We start from the raw sequence: 12,178 nt of genomic DNA, 5'->3' as shown, positions 1-12,178 counted from the left end.
TTTCTGGAAAGTGTACAGTTTTCGTCACAGCTGTTACGGAAAGCCCTTCGGTTTCCACTTACTCGAACATCGATTCCTCCGTGCAGTCAATGAGCTACATCTGCACGGAAGTAAAGCATCCGGCATAGATAGCTACACTCGCATGGTTAAGAACTTCGGAGAAGAAAATGAGAAAATCATCTGTTAGGACGTATCTCGTACCCCTTCGTAATTTGCTTGTCCACAAACACAATTTTGGTGCGGTATACCTTTTGCTTGATTCTGAATGTTGTTGATACCTGTCAACTTGTAAATGTAGAAAGCTGGTTCTAGGAATTGCTTTCTGAATTAAAAATTCTGAATGACATCTCAGAAGAGAAATGAAGAAAGTTGAACGCAAGTCTTAATACCAACAGACAAGAAAAGATGAAATGTCGCGCGTGGTAGCCGCGCGATCTAGGGTGTCTTGTCACGGTCAGCGCGGCTCCCCCAGTCGGAGGTTCGAGTCCTCCCTCGAGCATGGGTGTGTGTGTGTGTTGTCCTTAGCGTACGTTAGTTTAAGTTAGATTGAGTAGTGTGTAGGCTTAAGGACCGATGACCTCAGCAGTTTGGTCCCATAAGATCTAACCACAAATTAAAAAAAAAAAAAAAATGAAATGATCTATGACATTATTTATCGGGAGATCCCGTCTGTTGTTGTTCGGCCACTTGATGGTAGTCTTTCTACCTGATGTCACTTCGTCGACTTGTGCGTCGACGAAGGTGAAATGAAATGATGAGGACAGCACAAATATACAGTCCCTAGCAAAGAAAATCTCCGAGCCGGCTGTGAATCGAACCCAGGAACCCGCGATCTAGAGGCGGCGATTACTAACTATTGAGCAGCGGACAACAGAGAACAACATTATTCAAACGGTATATACTCGCACTTATTTCGAGAAGTTACTTTCCGTAAGAAACGTGTTTCACCGCCGTACTGAGAGCAGGTACCGCTTATGATTTTTAGCAGCAGTTCTGGCTTGAATCGCTAATCCTCATTCTCTACAACACATGCTCCTAGTACAGGTCTCCTAACAATTCTCTTTATGCCCTGGGATATAGCTCACTCATTTGCCGGGGGATGGGGGTGGAGAGAGGACCACTTTCAGCAAGATTTCGAGATTCGACCACAAGACTGGAAATTGTACACCGCTAACAGTTCATACATAGCCCCCAGCTAACTTTAAGAAGCTTCCTCCGATCACCTTCACGACAACGGAATAGAAATATATAAGGGTTGGACAAAAATATGGAAATTGCGAGAAATGTATGTTTGAACATAAATGAAGATGTTAGCCAAGCCTGCAGGTTGCGCCATTTTATTTGGGCACGAACGGCACCTGTGGAATGTCCTCAATACGTTACAAGTGTCAGTCGTGGCCACAACAGTGTTCCGCGTAGTTGTGACGCACCATATCGTGCATATATACCGCACACAGAGAAAACAGAAAAGCATCATCCACTAACAAGGAGAGGCCACGACATTTGGAACACGGATTTGCTGCAAACTTCGTACACTCGTAGTACTCTATTAGGACAATAAAATGTGTAAGCAGTAACGCGTACTACTCAAGCGTTGTTGAGAAAATCGCAAGATAATTTCGGTCGTCAGATATACAGGGTGTTACAAAAAGGTACGGCCAAACTTTCAGGAAACATTCCTCACACACAAATAAAGAAACGATGTTGTGTGGACATGTGTCCGGAAACGCTTAATTTCCATGTTAGAGCTCATTTTAGTTTCGTCAGTATGTACTGTACTTCCTCGATTCACCGCCAGTTGGCCCAATTGAAGGAAGGTAATGTTGAACATGTGCCTTTACAAGTACGACACAACATGTGGTTCATGCACGATGGAGCTCCTGCACATTTCAGTCGAAGTGTTCGTACACTTCTCAACAACAGAATCGGTGACCGATGGATTGGTAGAGGCGGACCAATTCCATGGCCTCCGCGCTCTCCTGACCTCAACCCTCTTGACTTTCATTTATGAGGGCATTTGAAAGCTCTTGTCTACGCAACCCTGGTACCAAATGTAGAGACTCTTCGTGCTCGTATTGTGGACGGCTGTGATACAATACGCCATTCTCCAGGGCTGCATCAGCGCATCAGGGATTCCATGCGACGGAGGGTGGATGCATGTATCCTCGCTAACGGAGGACATTTTGAACATTTCCTGTAACAAAGTGTTTGAAGTCACGCTGCTACGTTCTGTTGCTGTGTGTTTCCATTCCATGATTAATGTGATTTGAAGAGAAGTAATAAAATGAGCTCTAACATGGAAAGTAAGCGTTTCCGGACACATGTCCACATATTTTCTTTCTTTGTGTGTGAGGAATGTTTCCTGAAAGTTTGGCCGTACCTTTTTGTAACACCCTGTATATACCTGTGCGTGGCCATTTTTACCATGAAGCGGCGGCAGCCGAGTGGTGCCGGCGCGGTAGCTTAGCCTGTTCGATCAGAGGGTTAACTGCCCTCTGTAATAAAAAAAACTGAGTGGCTGGATCGACGATGAACTAGGACGAGTGTCATGGGGCGTCCGCGCCGAACAATTGCAACGAACAAAAAAAGTGGTTAGCGTTTAAGCCTTGTAATCGCTCGTTCGATGGATCGAGTCCTGCTCGTTGGTTTTTTTTTTTCCTAACACAGTCATTTTCTTTACTGTTTATATTACAATTGATGTCATGGGAAAAATACGTGTAATCGGATGAACTTTTATAAAAGTTACAATGTTATTTGGCAGTCTACAAATCGTTATTATCACAAATAATATAATATTCATAACTACCGACTAGTAAACGACCAAACGCATAAAGTGATACTGAGAATGTATGCTTGTCCGTGTATTCCAAATTGTTCGTATTTAATCGAAAGAGAACGAGAAATTGCTTCTCGTGAAGACGCTATTAAAATACACTCGATACTGCATGGCCGATGATCAGCGCCGATATTTAAGGAAATGCTGCGTTATGCATCGTTTGCTTCCAAATAATCGGCTGAAAGAGAGGTTTTTGAAAATGTTATCGAGTTTTGTTTTTCCACGGAAAACCTCAAATGACCTTTCGTGTGCGAAAACATTGCATTTATTCAATGCAGCTGGTGCCGTGTAACTTTGTTTTTGATGTTTTTACGAAAAATACCATCTCGTAACTTGTACTCGTAATGTCGAAAGCGACGATTAATTGTACATCTTTAGAAAGCCGTCTGTGCCGGTCAAAACTTGGAGACAGCAGGCATAAGGGATTTCTCAAATCACAGACAAGCATACATTTTCAGTATCACTTTATGCGTTTGGCCGTTTAATAGTCGGTAGTTACGAATATCATATTATTTGTGATAGTAAAAATTTGTATACTGCCAAATAACATTGTAAATTTTATAAAAGTTCACCTGATTTTCCCATTACATCAATTGTAATATAAATAGTAAAGAAAATGACTGTGTTAGAAATAAAAAGAACTGATGAGCTGAACTCGATCCAGCGACCCAGCGATTACGGGACTTCAACGCTAACCACTCGGATGCCGGCGCTTCTTGGTAAAAATGGCCACGCACAGGTATATATTGGACGACTGAAATTACCTTGCGATTTTATCAATAACGCTTGAGAAGTACGCGCTACTGCTTACACATTTTGTTGTCCTCGTGGAGTACTACGAGTGTACGAACTTTGCAGGAAATCCGCGTTCCAAACGTCGTGGCCTCCCCTTGTAATTCAGAATGGAGATGAAAGTATGTTTTGAGTGATCGTGACATACGGTCATTGAAGAGCATTATGACGAAAAGTAAGAGGACGACAGCCGCAAAAATCACAGCAGAATTGAATGTCGCATTAGCGGACCCAGTCAGCAGTAAAACAACACGAAGGGAGCTCCATAATCTGGGAATTATAGGGCGAGCTGTAACTCCAAAACCACTCATCAGTGATGCAAGTGGTCATAACAGGAAAACATGGTGCTGAAGACGTAAAACATGGACTATTAGACCAATGCAAGAAAGTAATTTGGTCGGATGAGTCTCGTTGTAAACTGTTGCCAACTTTTGGCCGAGTTAACGCACCAAGAGTGAAACACGGAGGAGTTCGGTGATGGTGTTTAACGCAGCTCGCATCGTACAGGACTGGTTTTGTGAGCACGAGCATCAACTGTCGCCTCTCTCTCGGTCACCACAGTCACAAGACCTCAATATAATTCAGACTTTGTATTCTACAGCTGATGAGAAACATGCGTGGTCAACCCGCCGCTGTGGCCGAGCGGTTCTAGACGCTTCAGTCCGGAACCGCACTGTTGCTGCGGTCGCAGGTTCGAATCCTGCCTCGGGCATGGATGTGTGTGATGTCCTTAGGTTAGTTAGCTTTAACTAGTTCTAAGTTCTAGGGGACTGATGACCATAGATGTTAAGTCCCATAGTGCTCAGAGCCATTTGAACCTGCGTGCTCGCTGCCCATCTCCATCCTCATTACCTGAACTTTCCGCTATTTTGCGGCAAGAATGGTATAAGATTCCAGTGAAAACCATATAGAATCTGTATTTAACCATTCCGAGGAAACTGGAAATTGTTCTGAATGCCAACAGTCTTCGTTCACCGAAATGGCAAGGCAGTGCGTCTGTGGTGTTTCCATAATTTTCTCCACCCCTTGTAGTTCAATTTCCATGAAGATGGCTTCGTTCACTGATCACCTCGTCCAAACAGCCACTTGGCTCTACAAACTGAGGTCTCTGCCTACTGTGCGCATTTACATTCGGGAAAAGCGACACTCGTCTAGAAAACCGGAATGGTTCACTCCGAAATCCCCATCCGCGCACAGGAACGCAATTTCGAAATCTCTCAACTTCCGTAGTGCGAGAAATAACTAAGCTGATCACGAAGAATCACCTACTACAGACTTGTGGAGTACACTACGAAAACACCAACTCCGCCCCCACTACAAGGACACCAACTCCGCCCCCACTACGAGGACACCAACTCCGCCCCAGAGGGCTCACTACTCCTACACCCCACGAGGGCCACCCGCCGACTTCTCCGTTTTCGCAAACTCCCAAAACTCTAAATTCAGGACTTCGCAATCACAGTCAGGAGCACACTGTAGGCATTAGCTATTTCCTGCTCCCGCTTCAAGAGCTTCTGTAGCGTGCTTCTTCCTGCCCAGACTTCTGGAAGTTCCTCTGCAGCGGGTGGTGAAAAACACCGAACGTCACGGGAAAATTCCTCGCCCTTGAGTTCAGCCTCGCAGATTCCGGCCACCACCCATTTAGAAGAATTAATGAAAGATTGGACCTGCCACCACAGCAAACAGGCGATGCCAGGAAATGATACGTTACAGGGCTACACATTTGTCGCTCGCAGACAAATCTCTCACATTTCAGCAAGTACATAAGCGGATGGTTTTATTCGCAGAACTTGAATTGGTATATCCTAAGTAAAAAATCTACTTTGTCATTTGGCAAAAAAATCAATATTTATTGCCAGTTCGAACGCGCCTTTGCGCTGTGGCATGCCCTTGAGCAGCAAGAAATCTTATCGTTAAACCCGATATTTTTCTGTAATTATGAGAATATTAACTGACCGTTTTGAGGACTGCAGTGCCTGACGCTCTGCTGAAAATCTACTCCCGATGTCCCCATCTCCGTTGTCGCTACCTCTGCCTGTGCACATCAGCTCTGACACTGAGGTGCTTCTGTAGACAAAAGATTTACAGCGAATTCTTAGGTCAGTACTGCATGTCCCAGAAACAAACGACAGCACAGTTGCAATAATCGCTTCACTGCCGAAAATAATTTGCTTGAGAACAGCTCGCTATTTGTGCTTCATCAGAAGATACGTAAAAGAAAATGTTTCAATGCACGAGTATGACAGGGCGAAGATATTTCTTTAGATTCCGTGATAGAGCTTATTACAAGGTATTTTATAAGGTAGTAAAATGACTAAGGTCAACTTCATAAGTTGATAAAATAAACATAAAATATTTTACAGTCAACATCACAGTTCAGACACAATCCTTTTGGTGGTGATCAGGTCACATTCGCTGTTACAAAGACTTATCTGCAACTGACAGGAAAGAAACTCAGTTTTAAAAACCTAGAAACGTTTCTTTTTTAAAAAATCAAAGGAATGGCATTTATGGGGAAATATGTAATCCATTCCAAAATTTTAATTCACAGTAGCATAATGGAACAAGTTCGAAAAGTCTAACTGTTCAAGACTTTTTGATATTCTGTGACCTTCTAAGAAATTAATTACATAAATCCCTACTAATGTGTGGCACTATGAACAGAAAACTTACCAACAAAACAAGAAAGGATAAACAAATGAAATTTGTGAAATAATGGCAGTGTCTGTCTCGTTGTTTTGTGGTTAACATTGGGCTCTAAACAGGACAAGAATATGAAAATGAAGTTCCTACGAAAAACAGCTCGATATATCCTAAGTGATGAAATAAGAAACGAAAATGGGATTGGAAGCAACCAAATTTAATGCAAATAAAACAGACGAACAAAAGTCTACTGTTGCGAGACACTCTTCCAAATGTAAGCCAATAATAAGTCTTCTGACCAGAGAGATGTCGAACGACCAAGGCATCGAATGTAGGTATCGGAATTCCTATTTGAACGGAACGGACCGCATGGAGATAATGTTTTGAAGCTACCATACTTGCGGCGGAAATTAATGAAATATCTTGTCGGCACATGTTACAATAATACTCTAGAATTTGATCTGCATCATCTTATCACAATATTATTTTGTCCGATGCTCTTTCTAGCACCGGGATTCTCTAATCTTATCTCAATAATCTCGAAAGAACGGAGACACAATCTTGTGGTTGCTTTTAATGGACTGGGCACATTTTGGGCTACATGACAATTTGCAGTGCAACCTCACTCGTCACGTCTCACACAATCTGCTTTATGATACCATTTGTTTTAGGAACTATGGCTGGTCAATAGCTTAAAACGGCTATCTGACTTACCTAATAGCTTTTTTACATTTCTATCGAGACAACTACATTTATGGTAAACTGAAATAAAGATAGTACCGGTACATCCGGTTCGCTTGAAATAAAAGTGTTGGCCGCACACGGAACATACTTGCGAAATAATTGTTTGTGATAAGTCTTGTTAACTACGCGTGCATTGTCCTGTACGAATTCATAGCAACGCGGATGTTACACAGCGGTAAGGAAATAAGGAAGTAATCAGATAACACTATTAAAAACCCGATCTGATGTATATTATACAGCAGGCGACACAATTAAAAATGATTACACCGAGGTACCGAAAGTCATGGGATAGCAATATGCCCATATACAGACGGTGGTAGTATAGGCATTGTGGAATAATTAAATGACTGTGACAAGTTCGTCAGTGTTTAAAAGATGTATTGCAAATATAAAACACTATAGACTTATCGGGTTCTTTCATTTTGTTACACCGTTTAAGGCTAGTTGACCAAACCGCTTCTGAACATTCAATTTCTAAAAAATGGTACAAATGGCTCTAAGCACTATGGGACTTAACATTTGAGGTCATCAGTCACCTAGACTTAGAACTACTTAAAACCTAACCTAACCTAAGGACAGCACACACGCCGGCCGGTGAGGCCGAACGGTTATAGGCGCTTCAGTCCAGAACCGCGCAACCGCTTCGGTCGCAGGTTCGAATCCTGCCTCGGGCATGGGTGTGTGTGATGTCCTTAGGTTAGTTAGGTTTAAGTAGTTCTAAGTTCTAGGCGACTGATGAGCTCAGATGTTAAGTCCCATAGTGCTCAGAGCCATTTCCACCTCTTTTTTTTTTTTACCAAAACAAGGAAAAATCCAGTAAACACGGGCTGTAAATTCCTTACTTTACGAGCAGGACATGTGTTTCATAGTAGCGAAGATTAAAAAATGCTCACAGCTCTTGATGTACGCATTTTAGAGCCCATTTTTATCAGATTTTTTCATGTTTTGGGGCAAGGAATGTATCCTCAAATTATGTTAAGGGAATTGAGTTACACCCTGTATACGTCGACAATTCACCCTGTGTGTCTTGTCTGGAATCAAACCTGTTCCTTTCACTGGGAACGGTATTTGCTCTGCACATCAGTAACGCCCACCTGGCTGCCCGCAAGCTTGCATTCATTTCCGCTCTGTTCTGCCTTCGGTTTGTTTTTCCGTCAGTGTTAGTTGTATGTTAATGGTGATAATAAGTTTATGTGTATTTTCACTGGTCGATATGCAGCTCAATTATGGATTCGGTGGAATGGAATGGAAGAACGGCGCAATGACGCTTTCCTTTACACTGCTGTGCAGATATTGTCTTTATAGCACAGGAACAAAGATAAATGGAGGAATGAAATCGAAGTGCAATTATTCCATCATTTTTCGGTTGTGCATCCGGGAAATCAGCAAGTCGTGTGCCGACATTTTGGTTGATAACCGATCTGCCTGTCTCAAGGTGAGTCGCTTGCAAGATTTTTAACAGACTTTACACCGTGGAGTAAACGCGCATGCGTCAGAGATAATACTGCTGGTAATAAGAGCGTCAGTCATAGATAAAAGGTTGGGTTACACTCATTTCACAAGACGTCATTTTGACGTCACACGCAGTATCGTCAACCGCTGGCAGTGCTATCGACTTTCGTTGGAGTTCGATACGAGCCTCTCGCAAGACTTGATGCACGGCTATCCGTGATTTACAAAAACATGTTCTTGCTACAGTTCATTATAATTATTGTTATAATTAAACGTCACATAAGGATTTATTGACAGATAATGCTTTCTTATAAGAGAGCTCTCTCAGGAACGAAATGTTATTGTCAATAATTTACAAATTAAGCGTGAAACAAGTTCGTATTATAACTTGCAGTATGCAGTCTCAAGGTAACGAATCATTGAATATTTATCACAAATATGTCAGTTAATAATGACTCAACGATAAAAGCCTTCAAGAGATACTACGATAATCAATTCAGGAGACTACTAACACAAAGGAATGCTACAATAACGGTTAATGTTGTGGTTCGTGGGATACAAGGATGCAAGTTCGCATCCCGCCGCATGCAATTTTTTTTTTCTTCTTAGCGTTGTTAACGTATTTTAGGGCTTGCTCATAAGTGTAATACAAGTATGTTCTACAATATTCGACGTTATTAACTTTCCGGTCTGATTATACAACGAAGAATGAAATAAATATTTTGTGATTTCCGAGTCTGTGGTTAGACAGGAACCTAAGAGGACAGCTTTAATTCCTGCGAATGAAATCAGGAGCAATAACATTCATATTCTTCCTTGTTACAAATATTTCGCTGTTTATTTCCAAATATGTGGCGATTTCCGAGTGTGTGGTTAGGCATAAGCCTAAGAGGATAGCTTGAATTGCTGCAACTGAAACGAAGAGCAATAAAATTCATATTCTGCCTTCTCACAAATATTTGGATCTTTACTTCCGAATATATGGCGATTACCGAGTGTGCGGTAAGGCAGGAACCTAATGGGACACCTTTAATTGCCGCAATAAAATTTATATTCTTTCTTGTCACAAAGTCGATCGCAGTTCCTACATGTGACAACAAAATAACGTCACATTTGCAGCAAGTCTTGTGAAATGTGTGTTACTCTAAAGCTTTTGCGCTTCTATGAGTACAACAAAGCAAGCTCAGAGTCATCTAATCCACAGTGATGACGAAATATTGGATGATTATTATGGACGGCATATGATGAAATGCCAGGAACTGAAGACCTAGAACAATATTTCCGTAAAAAAATGTCGAGTGACAAGGACATCTCGTCGAGTTGACAGTTCGCCGGGTGCAAGTCTTTCGATTTGACGCCACTTCGGCGACTTGCGCGTCGATGGGGATGAAATGATGATGATGATTAGAACAACACAACACCCAGTCCCTGAGCGGAGAAAATCTCCGACCCAGCCGGCAATCGAACCCGGGCCCTTAGGACTGACATTCTGTCGCGTTGACCACTCAGCTACCGGGGGCGGACAATATTTCCGTGGAGAGCGCAGACCTAAAATGAGGGGTTTCTATGATTTGCCGAGCTAGGAATCCTCGTCAGGATTGAGCTGATTGCCGGCCGGAGTGGCCGAGCGGTTCTAGGCGCTACAGTCTGGAACCGCGCGACCGCTACGGTCGCAGGTTCGAATCCTGCCTTGGGCATGGATGTGTGTGATGTCCTTAGGTTAGTTAGGTTTAAGTAGTTCTAAGTTCTAGGGGACTGATGACCTCAGAAGTTTAGTGCTGAGAGCCATTTGAACCATTGAGCTGATTGTATTTGCACAGCTTCCTTGACCATTGAATCGCAGTAGGGTGAGGTTGTGGCCAGTATCTTAACTTTCCCGTGGAAATACAGTGGCCAGTGGAAATACAGTGTTTAGCCCCTGCATAGTTGGGCTGCAGTAGGCGAGTGCATCGATAATGTTCAACGCAACGTTATTTTACAGAGCGTCCCGTTCATCCCACGTACTTTTTACCACAGTTACACAGAATTTCGTAAACACCTCCTTTCATAAAAGCAAATCATCCTTCACAAATCCCAAAAGAGCTGTTGTCTTGGCCTGCGGTAGGAAACTTGCAAGCGACTCGCCTTGAGAATGGCCGAAAGGTTTTCAGCCAAAATATCGATATACCAATTAATAATATCCCGGATGCACTCCCGAAGAATGATGGTATACAATGCAGTCATTTTGTAATGAGCCAGCCGAGAAGACGGGCCCCTTATATCAAAATATTCAGAAAATATCGCCGAACGACTTCCGAAATCTTGTCGGTGCAGTTCTGGTTCACCCTGTTCATCAAAATTAGGAGAAAAAATATTGTTTTAGAAATTTATTCAGAACGAACGATAATAGGCTAACAAGCGGTGCAACACAGCAATTTTCACAATGGCAAATCACTATCACCGGTGAAGTCAATAAGTATCAGAAAACAAATAGTAGCAGCGACTGGAGATATGTTCATATGTAGACTGGCCATTAGCTACTGAGCCATAGAATTACAATCACATGACCGAAAAACATACAAACAAAGATATAACAATTCGAATAAATGGGTGTGTTTATATCTCAGGTCAATTAAGTTCCGAAAACACGTTGAGTCGTAATAACAATAAACAAACAGAAATACATAAATCAGCTAGATAAACAAAGAGACCGCGGCTAAGATGGGCGGTGACTTCGACGTGTTTACTACGTGCAATGGAACTGCTGGAAGTGAACGTTGATCCCGGTGAGTCAGTCCTCCAAAACGCAGCGGATACGAGTGCGTGGGCGGCATGCTAACCAAACAGCAAATGACGTCAGACTCGCCCTGTAGACTCTCGTGTGCATCAACTCTGGCGACACCCACGCCGCCTCTATGGTCGACCGCCACATGTGCCCACCGTCTCACCACTCAGTCCACTGTCCATAAGTCGCTTGGGCATCAAGGTCTTCAGATAATAAACACAGTCTCAGTCTGACGATGACGATGTGAATCAAACTTGGGTTCGCAAAGAAAGAAGACTGCGTTCGTCTGGTGTAGTCCAGCGGTACCCCAGGATCCAAAAGAGAATCAAAATCGAGAGGGGAGGGGGGGAGCATGTTTCCTGAATAGTGTCGGTAAGGTTACTGAATGAGGTAAAACACAATTTTTTTGAGTCATCAGTCTTCTGACTAATTTTATGCGGCCCTCCACGAATTCTAATTCCTTTCCTGTGCCACTTCTTCACCTCAGTGTTGCACTTTCAATCTACGTGCTCAATTATTTGCTGTATGTATTCGAATCTCTGTCTTCCTCTATAGTTTTCACCCTCTACAGCTCTCTCTAGGACCATGGAAGTTATTCTGTGATGGCCTACTATCCTGTTCATTCTTCTTGTCAATGTTTTCCATATATTCCTCTCTTCGCAGATTCTGCAGAGAACTACTTCATTGCATATATCAGTCCACTTAATTTTCAACATTCTTCTGTAGCACCACATCACAAATGCTCCGAGTCTTTTCCGTTCGGGTTTTCCGAAAGTCCATGTTTCACTGTCACACTATGGTGTGCTCCAAACATACATTCTCAGAAATTTCTTCCTCAAATTAAGGCCTGTGTTTGATACTGGTAGAATTCTCTTGGGCATGAATGTCCTTCTTGCCAGTACTATTCTTCCTTTTTTGTCCTCTTTCCTCCGTCCGTCATGGGTTAT

At 42.6% G+C, this 12,178-nt stretch overlaps 1 protein-coding gene across 1 annotated transcript in view; it reads right to left on the bottom strand.

The window, feature by feature from the left end:
• The window catches only part of LOC126259207 (protein cycle), a 981,945-nt gene that overhangs the window by 889,039 nt on the left and 80,728 nt on the right, over nucleotides 1–12,178 (bottom strand). The window contains exon 2 of the mRNA XM_049955799.1: nucleotides 5,585–5,695. The gene's annotated coding sequence lies outside the window, so the exon portion shown is untranslated. The remainder of the gene's footprint in view (nucleotides 1–5,584; nucleotides 5,696–12,178) is intronic.

This window comes from Schistocerca nitens, chromosome 5 (genome assembly GCF_023898315.1).
Source record: "Schistocerca nitens isolate TAMUIC-IGC-003100 chromosome 5, iqSchNite1.1, whole genome shotgun sequence".
Taxonomy (NCBI): Eukaryota; Metazoa; Arthropoda; class Insecta; order Orthoptera; family Acrididae; genus Schistocerca; species Schistocerca nitens.
This window is presented reverse-complemented; position numbering and strand designations above follow the sequence as displayed.